Consider the following 7,491-nt stretch of genomic DNA (forward strand, 5'->3'; position numbering starts at 1 on the left):
ATAGAGTGAAACCAATTTTGCAGCTTCAAAAATACATGATATACCCTGAGGGCACTCGAAAAACCTCCCGCCGTTTTTCCAGTTTTTGAATCAAAATTCGCAAAAAGAAGGTTTTTAAAGGAGAGTAAATCCCCTGCAATTTGAGCCCAACCCCAAATTCTGTAATGTTAATAGTTCCCAAGATACCATCCAAGTCCAAAATTTAAATATTTAATCTTTTGACACGGTTTAAATAATAATTCCATTTTGGTACTCCTGAGATATGAAAATACTGAGCAATAATGTAGAACCAAAACGAAGTATGAGGACCCAATAGTTTTCTTGTTATTTTAAATTAAAGCCACATAATTGCACTACAACTTTTTCATTCACAACTTCCCGGTTGAATTACTATTTCAACCGATATTTTGCCCAAAACTTAATTTTTTGACTTTTTGGAAAACATTGCTAATTTTTGGAGTGCTTGTTTCTCTAGAAAATTAGAATATGATTCTTTCTCTTTTTATTGGTTGATAACCTAACAACATCAGAATAATGTTTTAGAGTATAAAATCAAAGGTCTATTAGGAGTCTTTAAAAGTCTAACTTGCAAATCGATGAGTTTTTGCCCTGGTTTTTGCTTTTGATGGTTTTTTTATCTGAAGCTTGGGGAGCCTTTGACACCATGCGAGACGTAAGGGTATCTAAGTGCATTTTAGAATTTTGAAAAGCTTTCTAAGAACGGCTAAAAGTCGCCAACAGTTTCTAAGGTCTTCCAAAGGAGTCCAAGAGTCCATAAGAGTCATCATTCGAGAGACTTCATGTGTCTCCTAAAGGTTTTGAAAGCCTTTAATTGGGTTTTAGAGTGTTTGAGAGCCTTTCAAAATCGTTACTGCGCTTGTTTGCTGTGTTATGAGTCTTCACAAATTTAAGTCGTCAATACCGTCTCCAAGAGCTTCCCAATGCTTTCTGAAAACGGATAGTTTGAAGCGACTACTCCAGAAATCCCGATAGACATCCAGGCGCCATGAAAGATTAGTCATCGGCGATAAAGAACGAAGGCGGATGTGACGTAAGTAATCTTTTCTAGAAATGTGACGTTTGTTCGAGAACATTCTGAAGCGTCCTTGAGCACTCGAGAACATTCTAGAAAGAATGTTTTTTTGCTATACACGGTGTCCATCTTTCGAGTGCCACTATGGGGATCTCACTTATCTTAAGAGATAGAAAGTTGGTTAAATGGGGGGCAAAGTAGCAAATTTCCGTGCTGAATATGAATCTGAAAAGAAATTTGAAATATCTTCAATACTTTTGAAGATATCACAAAAAAAAGAAAATTTCTGATTTTCGTTTTTAATTTTTTTATGATAAACTAGTCGTAGTAGACATTTCTAATTAGCACATTATTCGGACACTTTTTAATGGAGATTTCAAATATGGCAACCTGTTTTTAATTACGTTTCAGATGACGGAGAAACACGTGGCAACTTTAGTTTTTCTTATGGACGCCATATTGAATTTTGACATTTTGGGATTACGTCTTTTTTTCTCTTTACAACGATATATCACACATAGTGGTTCAGTATCACATTTTTCCTAAAAATACAATTTTTCTTGAGAAGAGTGCTTTGGAAAAACAAAACGTTCTTTTGTTGTCAACAAAAGCTTGACAGTTTGATCCATCTGTCTGGTTGCAGCGTTGTCAGAGAAGTAGACATTCGATTTTCATCTCAACCGCTTGCAAAATTGCCTGCTCATATTAATTGGGTCTATCATCATATTGCTGCCTACATCTTTTAAAAGAACCATATTCGACCAAGTTTTTATGCAGCTAAGAAAAATACCTCAAACTAGGTTGTTGCCCCTCTGGATAAAGCTGCAAGTATGTTGCAGCAGTCATGTGGGCATTTCGATGAGAAGTGTAGTAAATTTGGATCATATCTCTTTGATCTGCACTTGAAAAAGGCATTTTCGCATTACAACTAGCATAAACCTAAATGACAGTACATGAAATAAGTCAACCTTTTGTTCACAACAAAAGAACGTTTTGTTTTTCCAAAGCACTCTTCTCAAAAAATTAAAAATTGTATTTTTAGGAAAAATGTGATACTGAACCACCATGTGTGATATATCGTTGTAAAGAGAAAAAAAGACGTAATCTCAAAATGTGAAAATTCAAAATGGCGCCCATAAGAGAAACTAAAGTTGCCACATGTTTCTCCGTCATCTGGAGAGTTATTAAATACAGGATGCCATATTTGAAATCTCCATTACTAAGTGTCCGAATAATGTGTTAATTAGAAATGTCTACTACGATTAGTTTATCATAAAAAAAATAAAAACGAAAATCAGAAATTTTTGTTTTTTTGAGATATCTTCAAAACTATTGAAGATATTTGAAATGTTTTTTCAGATTCTATTCAGCACGAAAATTGGCAACTTTGCCCCCATTTAACCAACTTTCTATCTCTTAAGATAAGTGAGATCCCCATAGTGGCACTCGAAAAATGGACACCGTGTATAAGCAAATGATGCCCTTGAGTTATATTATAAATTGTAAGTGATAAACAACAAAATTAATCCATTTTTAACACTGTTGTAAATTTATTATTATTTAGCTGTTATAAATAACGTACGTGATTAAATTTACGTTACAAGTTTTTGATTCTCTCCTTTTTTCAGAACCTCGAAACGATCTTTGTCTTTAAGAGTCTCTAAGAGTCCTTGGAAGCATTTCAGTATGTTTAATAGTCTTTAAAGCTCTAATCTTAAAGTTAAAGATCCTTTTTGACACTGACAGGATCTTTGAAAGTCGCCAACACTTTCCAAGGTCTTCTAAACATTCGTACATACAAATCGTTAAGTCATTAAAAGTCTGCACGAGTTTCCAAAGCATTTCAAGGTATTCCAGAGGATTTAAGAGCCTTTAATTAGATTAGTACGACTGCGAAAGTCCTTAAGGGCATTTATGGCTGTTTAAATGTCACTAAATGTCTCGAAGAATCTGAAAAGGTCTCCAAGAGTGTCAAAAAATCTTCAAAAGTCCTCAAGAATCTTTTAGATACTTAGAAATTTTCATTTTTTTTAAAAACCGAGACTGATAAATTTCGTGAATGTTTGAGAACGTTGAAGATCCTTAAAGGGTTGTTAACCTTTGAGAATAAAAATGCACCAAAAATACTGTCACAAAAATTCAGTGGGTCCCAAAGAAAAGGGCACCACGGAAATCTCCCCACACCATCCTTGGACAGCGGATTGGGCATTTTGTTGGACGATGCTGCCACTGTTATAATCCAAGCACATTCTGAATGTCAGTTTTTATCAGGGTTTTTATTCTTCATTTAACGATTAAAGATAACCTATGATCGATGAAAGAATATGCAGGTCTTGTGTTTTAGCAATACGAGAAAAGGGAGGTGGGTCTGTTTGAGCGATAATCGATTTTTACATAAATACTGATTGCGTTCTTACGTGCACTTTTTCGTGATAAATTAATAATAGACGATGCCATTTTGATGTATTTTAAGGTACATGCAATTTATCATTTTACGAGTTGTTCGATGTGTTTTTGTACTAAATTCTTATTTTCCGTTTGTATTTATTATGTCACTTGTATCGCGTTTAATTAATTTGTTTAACTGCATCTGAGTTTTATTCAATTCTCTTCTCGAGTATGTCTCACGTCTCGACACATAAAAGAATCGCCATAGTAGAACACAACATAGGAGTCCTATTCGTACCACCTAGGCCGGTCGTTCGACATTTTGACATGAATGTTACATGGCTCTGCGTATAATCTATCTCCAGAGTTGCCTACTGTCAGTACAGGGTAAGTCAAAATTGCAGTGCTGGGTCGGAGACCCCCAAGATCATTACAAAATCATAACCACACGTCCTTTTGTCTTCCGTCCATTCTCCATTTCGGTGATCACTCTGTAGATTGAACACCCGATATTTAGAAGCCAAGTTGGACGCTTCGTTACGAAAAGTGTCCTACCGAAAGTATTTGTGTTAGTTCAAAGAGTTGAAGATAGAAGCTAAAGGTAATTAATTTAATTTCTAGAGTTGTGCTTCGGTCGCTGTACAGTAAATAAAAGCTGCAATTAATTCGCCGTTAGCAACCGTTCCCGTCAAGATATTTCAATTATCTTTGTTGCGTTCTGAAGCTCTTTAGAAGTCGAAGGTGGATTAATATCGAGATTAATATTTTAGAATTTCAGCCCGTTATGTAATTACTTAGATGACTTTGGTTTCCTATGTTAATTTAAAAAGAGCCTTAAAATTGCAAGGTCTTGCAGGATTACGCCGAGTAATTACAATTATTAACAATGAGCCTTACTACCGACTTTAGAAATTTCACTCCTGCCAATTAAATAAGTGCAAATAACAGTAGCTAAATAAATGTGTTGCAAAAACGTTATCAAAATCAGACGTGTGAGATGTTCCTGGGTGCGCTCTAATTTTTCCAGTTGTTTGTAAGTTATCCCCGATCATGACCAAAAGTCGAGAAATAAATTAAAGAACTTTTAATTTTTGGATGTTGATAACCGAATACGCTGTGTGGCTTGGAGAAACCGTCGTTCCCCCCATGGCATAGCCGAATTTTATAAAAGGTAATGCCGTTGTTTAGAGGGATTTTTGTTTTGCCTTTTGCATCTTCGTCAGCTACGTTTTGTAACTACAGAATTTCTGAGCTTTTCTGTAAATTTATTTTGCATCCATACCGTTTATTTTTACTTTTACATTAAATTTACCGCAGCGTACCTACAACTTTTGCTTTTTCTTGCACAGTATTTTCTACAGCTCCGTTTAATTGCAAGGTAAGCCTTTTGTTACTTTCTGTTCCGTTAATTATAAGGGGAGGGGGGATCCTGTATCGGTTTCCTTCGTTTTCTTCTCCGTAGACATCGCTACCGAATCTGATTATTTACTGTTCCCGCTTAGGGAAATTTCTGTGCGGTTTAATTTTGTTTTAGCATTCACCAGCTCGCCCTTTAGAATTCATGGAGTTGTCGTTTACTTCGATTTAATTCGAATATTACTTTTTCGATTTTGTATATGGGTGAGTGGTCCTGGAATACGGTCCAGACTGTTCAAATGCGTGTGAAGACGTGAGGCCCCAGAAGTCGTGGGAGATGGGGAAATTAGCTATATTTAGAGAACAATTTTACAAGGGCCATATTCGTCGATATAAGTAGCGAATTACAGATTGACTAAATTTATATATGTCAATGAATCTGATTGCGAACGGGATGGGATGGGTGTCAATCAAAAAGAAAAGTAGTGGGAAGTAGGTTGGAGAGAGCTGTTATAGGGAATGCGCGTTGAACCGTAGGCGAAGTTAGATCACCCACCTGTAAATTAGCGAATGGAGGTTCTTATATTTTGTGTTAAAGAAGAAAATGTTGTTTTTTGTCTGGTAAAACAACTAAATTATTGCGTACCTAAATTTATGTACAGAAATTTTTAATTTTTCTTAGGTTAAATTCTCCAAATTGTTCGCATACTTGTAGTACTATTCTTCTACGAATACAAAACCAACTCGGTATTTTTAGTCGAGTGATCTCATGGAATTTCATGTTGTTGCGGTTTTCCTTGTAATAACATTGTTGTTTGTTTTAAATATTCCATGATACAAAGAAATGTATACATACAAGCTGATGACCGTGTGTTGCTCTACGACTTCTTTGTCAACCCATGCTTTACAATTATAATAATTATTTTATAGCAACTCTGTAATTATTGATGATTTATGTGATTGTTTTCCGTTTCACACGCAATAAAAAAAATTAAAATAGTTCAAGATGTGCGTACCAAAGTACGGAACTTCCCAGCTTGTCGACTTCGCAATGTCTCTAATTTTGACGTTTTTTTATCAAAACCAACAAACCTTAACCACAATACCACTTTTTTTTATCTGTCGGGAAACGAAATTCGCATTGCATTGCAAAACGAAATTTACCTATACTCGGGGAAATCTCCGGCCTTGCATGCGTAACGTGGGAGCTCCTTTGTCGTTTTGGAAATTTCGGCGCATCTGATTAATTGATCTTTTCTATGAATCCGTACTTTAGATCAGGAATGAGGCCACGCTAATTATATAGTTTTCGCTCGAATGAGTTTTAAGAGAGGCGTCTCTTTTTATTTAATTACGCTTGACCTTGTTTATTAACGCCCAATGTTTGCTAACATCGAAAAACCCGTTCTTCTCATGGTGCGTCATCCATGAAGAATTTCTGAAGAAATAGTGGACCACGACGAAATTAGATGTTTTGAGTTTGTTTACTCGTACGCGGTTTAATTAATTCGAAAGGAAATGCATAAACAGTCACCTCCTCGTCACTCATGAATAATGTCCTTGTTTCGATGCTATTGTCATGATCATATCATGATGTTCAGTATAGAATATTTTTTGTAAACTAAAAAAAAGAATGTACCTCACTTCCTTAAATTTTAATTTTTTTATTGTTCCAGCACAAACATCTCTTCTTTATCCCTCTACTATCATATAATGGGTTGGGTCAGAATGAAGGAAACAATAAAGTGATCAAGTTTGTATGTTGGAATGATGTGGAAAATTATGATCTGACGTTCTAGAACCAGATTTCTGAAAAAATGGGATAACCGTTTCCTGTTCCCAAAAATTGAATTGGTGCCGAAGAGATCAAATTATATATTCTTGAATTATGGTGGGACAAAAAAATCAAACATGGCATTGATATATAAAAAACAAAAATCTTCTAGATACGTCACCCTCCAATCAGCATATAGGTAGCTAATATAATATCATGAAAAGAATGCGTCACATCCGATAATTTCATCTTTCTTTTGTTAAATGGGTGCCATATTGAATTTTTACATAGGTAGTTAAAAAAAGTTTTTCACAACAACGATACTAATGCAGTTCCCACTCGATCCGGGACACCCTGCCCTGCATATTGTTGCGTTTTTAGCGCATTTCCACAAAAATAAAAAAAAAATGCGCTATTGTGGCCACTTTGTCCGTCCGTCCGTCCGCTAACTTTGCGACGCTACTAGTTTTTTATCTTAAGAGCTATTGTTCTACTTTTTCGCTATTTGGTTCGTTATGGTGTCGAGTCTTGTACCAAGGAAGGAATTTTTTCTGTACCGCTTACAAAAAAAGGTATTGTAAAAAAAACAAAAAACCGTTTTTTACATGTTCCATAATTTTACACTTTTGCCGTTTATTAACGATCCTAGAGATCGTTTATAATTTTCCATTGCTATCTGTCGCCTGCCGGTTGGTCTGTCCGTCTGTTCCTTTGTCTGTCTGTCCATCTATCTGTCCGTGTGAACGATAACTTTGTTTAGAAATGTTCGATCGCTTTTACATCTCCGTTAGTCATGAACTGAATTGCATGAAATTCAATATGGGCATAGCTTTAGCCATATAATACGCAATGCCAAAAGTTGAATCGAATCGATTCAAAATTCACAGTGCCCTTTTCGCATCTCGACCATTAATAAACCGAATTGCAAACTTTTTTACTT

Source organism: Photinus pyralis, unplaced genomic scaffold, assembly GCF_008802855.1.
Source record: "Photinus pyralis isolate 1611_PpyrPB1 unplaced genomic scaffold, Ppyr1.3 Ppyr1.4_LG6, whole genome shotgun sequence".
NCBI lineage: Eukaryota > Metazoa > Arthropoda > Insecta > Coleoptera > Lampyridae > Photinus > Photinus pyralis.